The sequence below is a fragment of the Cryptomeria japonica genome, chromosome 9, assembly GCF_030272615.1.
Source record: "Cryptomeria japonica chromosome 9, Sugi_1.0, whole genome shotgun sequence".
In the NCBI taxonomy this organism is placed as follows: domain Eukaryota; kingdom Viridiplantae; phylum Streptophyta; class Pinopsida; order Cupressales; family Cupressaceae; genus Cryptomeria; species Cryptomeria japonica.
The window spans coordinates 690,427,887-690,439,692 of NC_081413.1; positions in this window are offsets into that span (position 1 = coordinate 690,427,887).

The window sequence follows — 11,806 nt, forward strand, 5'->3', positions numbered from 1 at the left end:
ATGAACAGCGCATAAATGCTCTTAAGCATATTCAAGCGTATCACAAAATTCTACAACGAAGCTATAATGACAAGGTTATTCAACGTTCCTTCTCAGTAGGTGACTTAGTCCTTTATGAGAATCAGCACAATGTGAATGCCTTGCCTGCAGAAAAGGGAAAATTCAGTCCTAATTGGCTTGGACCATACATCGTTATTGAGGATTATGGATCAGGTGCTTACAAAATAGCGGATGTAGATGGTATGCCTCTTAAAGAACCTATAAATGCTATGCACTTGTGTAGATATTATGCTTAATTCTTCATTCTTCATCTATCTTCTTTTTCAATTCTTCAACATTGGATAATATGTTAGTATTTCTTAATTAAAGCACAATAGAATTAAATGTTATGTTTTTTAATCTATGTTGCTTCGTTCCTGACAAGCGTGTCTCCTTACTTTATAGTTTGTCTTGAATTCATTAATGTAAATTGTAAAAGGTTTACATTTCTCATTATGCTAGCATATTATACAATGTCTTTATGTATTAAGTAGAATCGTATCATGTTGTGTTTAAATTCAGAATTAAATCACATTAGTTATATGATTCTTAGGCTTAATGCATATTGCTTCCTTATCATCAATGTAGTACTTGATTAAACATTTTAATTAAGTCACACATGTATCAATTTAATCATGGAGCATTGAGAAGTCAATCACATGGAAATTAAATTCTGAACATACATGTACATTTACCAAATGTATTAGATTTAATCAAAACAAAATATACATTGTTTTAAGCATTAAAGATAACACATTTGAGACAAAAGAGAAGCATGTATATATACATATATATGTGTGGATCATATACAAATCTAGGTCACTGTACATCCAAAATGTGACCTCTCTTTTACATCATAAAATCATCTCCTATCCCTAGGGCTAGTGGCTGGAGAGTGTCGACTGGACGCTCCCTCCTGATCTGGCCGTGAAGGTGGACCCATGGGTGTGTAGCGCGATACAGATCGTGAGTGACTCCGAGAAGAACTCCTACGATCCCTATCCATAAGGATCGCGCGATAGGTGGTAGCCTCGGTCTGAGCTGCTACTAGATCTCGCCGCGCCTGCTGGAGGTCCTCTGATAGGACTCTCTCTCTCTGCCGCACCTGCTGAAGGTCCTCTGATAGGACTCTCTCTCTCTGCCGCGCCTACTGAAGGTCCTCTGATAGGACTCTCTCTCTCTCCCTCCATATATCTACCTGTACTCGGAATGGGAAAAACAAATCCCCATGCTGACCCGCGTTCCCCTGAGGCCTATAGGCAATCTGTGAGGAACTGGCGATCTGTGCTATCATGGAAATGTCTGTCATTGCCTGCTGAATCAAGGAACGCCATTCCTGCACATTAGCTGTGGCAGTAGAACAGATTTTTGTTAGTACCATTCTATGTCATCAAAACATTAATCAATCAATATCAACCTACTATACCTGGATCTCCCTCACGCCAGTAGGGATCATGATATGCTAGTATCTCTGATTGAGAACCACTAGGCTCCCCTCGCTCGTATACTCTATCCACGATGGGTGTAGGTTGGACGATACTAGTGACAGGTCTCCGTATCGCCTCCTGTTCCCCCTGTTGGGGAATAAGAGGTGGATCCAGAGCTATGGTATCGTCTCCTGAATGGTGGGGAGCTGCATCCGACTCCTCCTCATCATCTCTATCCTCCTCCTCGTCCTCCTCTCTATCTGCATCCTCATCCTCCTCCTCCTCGTCACTGGGCTGATCGCCTGTAGGTGGATCAGGATCTCCCGCCTCCTCATGACCCTCTCCCTCCTCTGGCTCCTCTGACCTGGATCCCTCATCCTCGTCTCGGTCTCCATGTCTCCATGGGCCTGGATAGCCTGTCGGATGATCTGGTGGAAAGATAGGACCTGGATATGATCTCATGAACCATGAAACATATCTACGCTGTGCTCCAGGCTCTGCAGAATAGTCGGTGACTACATCCTGATCAGATCCCTCTAAGTCTATCATCTCAATATTATCTACCATCGGTCTCGCTACTGCTCCAGGTCTGGGAAGGACCCGTGAGTGTTGAGTATAGATGGGCACATTGGTTGGAACACACTGCTCTAGTCCGAACTGCCTCCGTACTCGGTCAAAGTAGAAGGGGACTATGATGTGTGCATATCGTCCTCGCAGTAGGCGGTTCCTCTGTAGACATGCTAACTATCTCTCCATACCATCCCATCTGTGCATCAGTAGGTAAGGTCTCCACACTATCACCTCGGATGTCAGTCTGTCAACAATCACTCTCCAATACAACAAATTGCCAAATCTCCACTCTCTGGTAAGTGGATAAGCGAACACCCTAGGTCGCTCGCTCGCTGTACTCAGTGGAAACCCGACGGGCCTGGTGCATGTGAAATGCTCTAAAATCCATACCTGTAGAAGTGTGCATGTCATCAAACTGCAACCCTGTCCGAATACATACTCCTCAAGGTCATGATAGAGATGTGCAAGCATACTCCGACCCCATGCATACACTCTCCTGTGTCTCTCCATCACTCTGATACACCATGTGAGGCCCCCATGCATGTGTGTCCCTCGCCCATTAGGGCAGACGGCTAGTGCTATGATGGCTATCATAAGGCGTCTCAGAAGTGGTACCTCCCCTGTAGGATGTAAGAGCCAGCTGACCATGATGCGACCTCTCGTCTCGCTCGGCATGGCTCTCCCTATGCAATACACCTACTCTCTCTGATGATCCTTCACTGACCGATCGGTCGTGTATGTAACTGTCACTCCTCTGATAGGAAGACGAAGTATACGGTACACATCCTCGAGTGTGACCGTCAGCTCTCCTACTGGAAGGTGAAAGGTGCATGTGTCAGGATCCCATCGCTCCATCAAGGCCATCAGCATCGCAGGATGAAAGCGAATGGCCGGCATCAGAATCATGTACCACAATCCTACAATAGATAGAGTGTCTCTCTCTGACTAAGTCAATCGCAGAATCTGATCTCGCAAAGTATGAAGAATATGTCCCGCTGTGTGCTCTCTCATGTATGGGAGACCCTACAACACGAAAACATGACGATAATCAGTACTCGATCATCGAAATCGCAAATGCAAACCGTCGCACATCGTATGCAAGCCCCGAACCTCTCGCCAGGCCCTGATTGGGGACCATGGCGCCCTGATGGGGACCATGGCGCCCTGCAGGGACCATGGCGCCCCTGTCAGGGACCATGGCACCCTGGGGGGACCAGGGCGCCCCTCAGGGACCATGGTGCCCTGGGTGGGCCCCGGTCAACCTTTGAGGCCCGCATATGATCACGAAAAGTCAAACATGCAAAAAATCAAAAGTCAAACGTTCAGTCAACTCACCTCGTCCAGTGGCTCATCATCGATCACGGCCTGGCGCAGGCTCTCAATCCTCGTAGGATGCTCCGGTCATCGTGAAGGCATGATGATGGCTAGGTGGGCTCCGCTACACTGAATAGTATCCTGAAATCGACAAAGTGGCGAATACAAGTGTCACTTTCGAAGTATATACTCTTGTTCATTTATTCTTACTTTGTGAAACCCTAATTTTTCCTCTGTCATTCATTTTATCATAACTTGAGTTTGGGAGATGCGATTTTCGAGCCGTTTGTTGTGTTGGAATCGTATTTTCCTTCTCTTACTCCCGGGATGTTCCAAAAAAGTGCTCTGATGAAGCCTATTTTGCGAACACCCCTCATCAACACTCTCTTACACAATTTGTCGCAAGTAAACATGCTACCCTGTTTCACCTCCCTAAATAAGCAAGTCGAAACAGGAGGGGGCATATAGCTACTCACAGATTTCATCACTTTCCCTAGTAAGCATTAGGTGATTTTGTGATCTAACGTTTGTTTTGTAGGGTGTGGTTCCTAACTGTGTACTGCAGATACCGCTCGGGGCTTCGTCCGACAACTTATGGATATATCCTTTTTTCAAATGATGTTTACTTTTCTGTACTTTAGCTTGCATATGCACGTAGTACTCATATGACTGCTAAAGTGGGGGCTAAATGTAGCGTCGTAAATTGTACGCACTCGCTAAGGTGGTACAATTTCACACCTAGTTTAGCACCCGCCTTAGTGCATTTTGCATTCTGCATTGCATTTCTCCTTAAGCACTTAATTAATCAAATTAATTAGGTCTAAGGTTCCATTTCATCATTCTCTACATCACAAAGTTGGGCCCTTTCACTAAAGCGCGCCCTTCGCATTTTATTCCTCTAATACATCACTTAACCAAAAACCCTAATTAAGTCCTATTCCGAATTTGGGGGCTTGGTTTCGGGGTCAAAACATCTCGAAATCACCTGTAACTTCGAGATTCTCTCTAAAATCATCATATTCGACGGCCCTGAAAATTTGGTGAAAAGTTGCCAGGACCATGCTGCCCGGTGCACATGGTCCCAGACATTTTTCCCGAAATTTTAGGAGCGCGATCCAATCATGAAATAAAGCTTAACCCCAAGAAATTGGCAGGATATTCAATCTCTAGGTCGGCCAAAATACGAATTTATGATCTAGGGTTTCATACATAAAAGGCTCTCTTTCCTCATTTGAAGGGATCGGATTTTTGTTTTCAGGAACTTCATATGCAGCGAAAGAGCAGATCTTTGAGGACTTCAACATCTTACAACATCTTTCTATCAAGCATCTATCAAATTCATTCATCCACTTAGGGCTTGGAAGACATTGAAGAACAATAGGAGATTACCGATTGAAGATTGGCTTGTACTCCTCCCTTGAGGGTTGGGTATGATTTTGTATTGTTTTCATGTCTTTGCATAAGCTTTGATACATCATTTATTCATGCTTTAGATCACATTGCATCTTGATTTAGAGCATTTACATTATCATTTGCAAGCAATTAGGGTTTACTTTCTAGGTTGTTCTAGTTTGCTTTCTTGCATTTTTGGACCTTGCACACACACTAGGTCTGCACACACAATATATTTTACAAAACAACTTGGCTATTCGTGGAGGTGGAAATCACCGAAGCGGGGGTTTGACTAAGGCAAAACCCTATATAGCCGCCCCTCCCCCTTTTCAGATATTATTGTAGGTTTCGGGATTCGGACGACACCGCAGGATACAGATCCAGAGAGAGAAAGTTGGGACAGCACTCTGTGTGAAATTGCAGAGCAAGAGACCGGGACAGGGGCGCTGGGTGCCCTGGTCCTGCCAGGACAGGGGCGCTAGGCGCCCTGGTCCCTGGGACAGAGGCGCTGGGGGCCCTGGTCCTCCGGACAGACAGTTTGCAGACAGTTTCCAGTCAGTGTTTCAGAGTGCAGAACAGTGGTTTCCGATGCAGTTTTTAGGATAGTGGCACCCGCGCCCCCGTCCCGAATATTTTTAGTCCGATTTTGACTCCGGGTACATATCTGCATTCTTATTTTATCCTTATATTTATAGCTATTCATTGTTTAAATCTCAATTCTGCAATCTTGTTATTGGTTCATACTTGCATTTTGGGATTAGAGGTTTGAACTTGCATTGCTTGATCTTACAATTTCAACAAGGGAATAGGAATCCTAATAGATATCCTGTGGCTCTCTCTTTCACCAAAAGAAGTAGCCAATCATGCGATATCTCTAGGCTCTTTCGTATTCCGTAATGTGTGTCAAAGAGTAGGATTAGGGTATGTTGACCTAGTCTCGCTTTTTCCCCCACACAGATGGGAGTCTTGTTCTTGTGCATCCACACAACATACCAATGACCTGTACATCCTTCTTGTAAACTTGTCATAAGCTTACTGATTGACAACCATTCACTTGGCTGATTTGTCTTGTCCATGTCAACACATCACTTAATAGTTGATATGTTCTCCTTACCAGTGACAAACTATATCGGTAACCTAGCCATCTCTTTCATAAAAGTCAAACACTAACTTGTATACTGGTGACTCCATGTGTGCAACTGTAGAGCGTCATTTTCATTTAACTAGATCTCTTCTCAACCGGTTCGCCAAGGAGGCAAACTCACTATCTTAACTCTTCCTTTTCTTCCTTGGTAGCACAACATATCTTCTCATGCTAAACTAGTGCACATCTCTAAAAATATCCTATTGAGGTTTCCTCATCTTCTACATTAGTCAACTGGTCTATCCATCCAATCACCTGCCTCTTCTTACTGAAGTAGCACATACCTTTTCACTCTTCTCTTCATCCAATGGGAGGCCTTTTATATAACATCCAACTCTTACTGGTGGACTCCACATGCTTCACCTCTGGTGTTGGTGTGATTCTTGTAACATTTCAGTTGGCAGCCACTCAAAGCCTACAAATTACATACCGGTCATCATACCATACTAGTCTCCAATGCATGTCTACAACACATGCCAACTATTAGGAACCAGGAGGACAACTTAGAGCGGGGGGGTGAATCAGTTGTGAACCAGCTATATATAAATTGTAATCCAAATGCAAATTATTCCAACTTAAACTTAATGTCAATAAACCAAACTTAAGTGTTGGTAAAATAGATTAACAATTATAGCAATATCAGTTTAACTTAATGCATAAAATAGAAAGAGAAATAACATCCACAACACATGACACAAATATTTTGACATGGAAACCTGGTAAGGGAAAAACCATGGTGGGAAACCTAACTCACAATCAGATGATACTACTGTAGATAGTATGTGTATACAAATGGGGTTTGCACATGCAGAAAGGCCAACCGCCTAGAGCTCACTGCTCAATCACAAAATAGGAGTCACACTAACTACACAATTGGATGGTTAAACCCAATGATAATGTACTGCATAAAATAGTATCATCAATGCTGGATTGAGTACCGGTTTAAGCTTTGAACATCTTCATAACCTTCCTTTAACCTTCAAATAATATCTACGTGATTCACACAAGGATCTGCTTATATTCGCTCTTCAATATTTGCTCATACCATTTTCATATCCATGTACATTTTCGATCTTCAATAAGATCTTACATTTATACAAAACCTAAGACCAAATGTGTAGGTCAGCTCACTCAAGATATTACAATTAAAATCAGTTACAAATAAGTCTTGATGTGATAAAACATGTCGGCTCAATACATTTACCATATTATCCAATCAATAAACAATCTCCATAACTTCATGTTCTGATCTAGAATATGAAACATGTACCGGTCCATAACCTAGACCTATTTGCCGGTAAAGGCAAATCTGTCAACCCGATTAGACCAATAAGAAAAAAGCCAAATCCAAGCTTCCAATCAATGTCTTATACATAACCAAATGATCTCCAGATGATAACAAGTCATCATTGTTGCCAGTGAGCAATAAAACATGTCAGTGAAGCATATACCGATGATTGTGCATAAGCCACTAACCATAATATGTTTGTTCAACAATAAACCAATATAACCACAGTTCCAAATCAACAATGTAGATCTCCAAGAAGACAAGTTTTGACATCAATGATAAAACCAATTTAATACATGGCAGAGTCATCCATAATACCAACAATCTCCCCCTTTGGAATTGATGGCAACACTAGATAGAAAAACATCTAAGTGCCAGAAATAGAATGCCAAAAACAAAAAGACCAAAAATCTCCCCAAGGTAGATCAATACAAAGTTCTTTAGAAGAAACAGAAACCAAAACCAAAAATACATCTCTCCAAAGTACAATGTTTTTCATAGATATTTGTCCCCCTTTGACATCAAATACCAAAGCAGTTAAGTTTCCCAAAAACATAACATTCAGCCAACTACTCCCGCTGAGAAGTAGCTCTCCTCCATCAAAGCCAGAAAAAGATTTTTCTATTAGTTCCTATCAGTTTGATACCAATCTTCATCATCTAAGTCTCTGTCGGTGGGGAAATTACCCCAAGATGCTCTTTGAGATATTCAAAAGTTTCCTTAGGCAAAGGCTTTGTAAAATATTTGCAATTTTCTCTTTAGTATTCACATAAACCAGTTTCACTTCATTTTCTTCAACATTCTCTTTCAAAAAATTATACTCAATAGAAACATGCTTTGTCTTAAAGTGAAATACCGGATTCTTTGATATATCAATTGCTGCCGAATTATCACAATAGATAATTATTGGTTCTTTGCATTTTGCCTTTATATCCTTCAACATTTTCTTGATCAATAATACCTGAGTACAATTAGTTGCTGCTATGACATATTTTGATTTTGCTATAGATAATGATGTACAAGTTTTCTTCTCTCTGTAACGTCATAAATTGTACGCACTTGCTAGGGTGGTACAATTTCACATCTAGTTTAGCACCAGCCTTGGCACATTTTGCATTTGCATTGCATTTTCCCCTTTAGCACTTAATTAATCAAATTAATTAAGTCTAAGGTTCTATTTCATCATCTTCTACATCATAAAGTTGGGCCCTTTCATTAAAGTGTGCCCCTTTCATTTTATTCCTCCAATACATCATTTAATCAAAAACCCTAATTAAGTCCTATTTTGAACTTGGGGGCTTGATTTCGGGGTCAAAACATCTCGAAATCACCTATAACTTCAGGATTCTCTCTAAAATCATCATATCCGACGGCCCTGAAAATTTGACGAAAAGTTGTCAGGACCATGGCGCCCGGAGTGCACATGGTCCCGGACATTTTTCCCGAAATTTTAGGAGCGCGATCCAATCATAAAATAAAGCTTAACCCTAAGAAATTGGTGGGAGATTCAATCTCTAGGTCGGCCAAAAGTTGAAATTAAGACCTAGGGTTTCATATATAAGAGCTCTCTTTCTTCATTGGAAAGGATCCAAATTTTGTTTTTAGGGAACCTTTTATGCAGCAAAAGAGCAGATCTTTGAAGACTTCAACAACATTCAACATCCATCCATCAAGCATCTATCAATTTCATTTCATCCATTTAGGGCTTTGAAGGCATTGAAGAGCAATAAGGGATCACCGACTGAAGATTGGCTTGTACCCCTCCCTTGGGGCTGGGTATGATTTCATGTTGTTTTCATGTCCTTGCATAAGCTTCATTACATCATTGGTATTCATGCTTTAGATCACTCTACATCTTGATTTGGAGCATTTACATTGTCATTTACAAGTAATTAGGGTTTACTTTCTAGGTTGCTCTAGTTTGCTTACTTGCATTTTAGATCTTGCACACACACAAGGTCTGCACACACACTACTGTTATACAACTTGGCTATTCATGGAGGTGGAAATCACCGAAGCGGGGGTTTGACTAAGGCAAAACCCTATATAGCCGCCCACCATACCTTTCAGATATAAGTGCAGGTTTCGGGATTCGGATGACGCCGAAAGTTACAGATCTGACGGAAGCGGACCGAGATAGAACCTCACTCCAAAATTTAGAGCAAAAGACCAGGATAGGGGCATGGGGCACCCTGGTCCTGCCAGGATAGGGGTGCTAGGCACCCTGGTCCCTGGGACAAGGGCGCTGGGCACCCTGGTCCCTCTGACAAACAACATTTCCGGCAGTTTTCCAGGTTGCAGACAGTAGTTTTAGGTGCAGTTTCAGGTGCAGAATCAAGACAGTGGCACCCGCACCCCCGTGCCGAACATTTTCACTCAAATTTTAACTTCGGGTACGCATCTGTATTCTTTTCTTGTCCTTGTGTTTTCAGGTTTCCATTGTTTAAGTTCAATTCTGCAATCTTATTATTAGTTCATACTTGCATTTTGGGGTTAGGAATTGAACTTGCATACTTTTACCTTTAAATTACAACAAAGGAATAGAAGTCCTAATAGGTAGCCCGTGGCTCTCTCTTTCACCAAAAAGAAGTAGCCAATTGTGTGATACCTCTAGGCTCTTTCATATTCCCTAATGTGTGTCAAAAGGTAGGATTAGGGCATGTTAACCTAGTCTCGCTTTTTCCCCTACACACTTTCTTATCCATGAAATCAATCTTTTGCCAAGAAATAATGCAACGCTAGTGGTACTCTATCTATCATCTACATCTCCTTCCCAATTAGCATCGATGTATGCACATAAATCAAAATTTTCATCCTTAGGATACCATAAACCAATATTTGTTGTGCCTTGTAAGTACCAGAAAATCCTTTTAACTGCTAATTCATGATTTTATTTAGGATTGTCTTGAAATCTAGATATAATACATACTACATTCATTATATCAGGTCTTGTTTGTGTTAAATACAATAATCCTCCAATCATAGATTTGTACCTTGTCAAATTAATAGGATTTGAATCATCCTTTGATGTCAATTTATCAGTTGTAGTCATAGGAGTACTTACTAGTTTGGAATTTTCCATACCAAATTTCTTCAAAAGTCCCTTTCAAGTACTTTGTTTAACATATGAATATACCTTTATCTGTTTGTGAAATCTTCAAGCCTAGAAATTTTTTTATCTCTCCAATCATAGACATTTCAAAGTCTTCCTGCATCTTGTTAGCAAAGTCCTTACATAATCCATCTTCACCTCCAAAAATGATATCATCTACAAATATTTCAATAACCAAAATATCATCATTGGTAACTTTGTAATACAAATTGTTGTCAGCATTACCTTTTGTGTAACCAAGATTCAAAAGATATTTATCCAATCTAGCATACCAAGCTCTGGGAGCTTGCTTCAAACCATATAAAGATTTCCTTAACCTGCAAACCATATCCTTTTTATTTGTCAAAGAAAATCCATCAGATTGTTCAATGTAAACTTCCTCCTCAAGATCTCCATTCAAAAATGCACATTTTACATCCATTTGATAAACTTCATGGTTCTTATGATCTGCAAATGCAAGAAATAGTCCAACTGCCTCAATTCTGGCTACCGGTGCAAAGGTTTCATTATAATCAATTCCTTCTTTCTATGAATAACCTTTACAAACTAATCTTGTTTTGTTTCTTATTACTTCACCATCTTGATTAAGTTTATTTCTATATACCCAATTAGTTATGTTGAAATATGGCGATTGATTAGCAAAGTATTGTACAGTCAACATGTATCCTCACCGAGGTCTGGGGCCAGGCAGGGGTTCGGGGGTGGCAACCCCTGAGAAAAGTGGGCGTTAGGGGGTGGTAGCCCCCGAGAATTTTTTTTTGCCATTTTTTTTCGTTGATGAAAACTGACATTGTAATAAAACCCTAAAAAGGCCGACTTTGTTTTTGCCCTAAAAAACACATGTTATAAGTGGCTGGGATGCTTAAAGCATTGTAAGGTTGATGTACTATTTTTTCTAGATAATAAGAAAGATTGGATGGCTGTGTATGGTGGACGTAACCCATTCTGGGTGAACCACATTAAATCTCTGTGTTATCTATGTCCTATTTTATTTCTTTATCTTTTGTATTTAAATTTGCATATAATTGTTAGTTCATATTTGCTTCAAATCTGTTTGAAACCCTAACAATTGGTATCAGAGCAAAGTTTTCTATAAATTGGCAGGACTTTCAGATTTGAGTGGGAGCAATGGAGGATTCCAAATTTAAGGTCAAAAAGTTTAACAGCCAGAATTATCAGTTATGGAAAATGCAGATGGAGGATTACCTGTATCAAAAGGATTTGTGGCGGCCATTGGAAGGAAAGGCAAAGAAACCGACCACAATGTTAGATGAAGAGTGGGACATTTTAGATAGAAAGGCACTGGGATCCATTCGATTGTGCCTCACACTGTCTATAGCATTCAATATAACAGAAGCAAAAATGGTTGTAGATTTGATGGCAACATTGGCTAAGTTGTATGAGAAACCCTCAGCTTCGAATAAGATATTTCTTATGCAGCGTTTGTTTAATTTGAAAATGAGTGAGAGAGGATCTGTAGTGGAGCACTTAAATGAATTTAATACAATTACCAATCAATT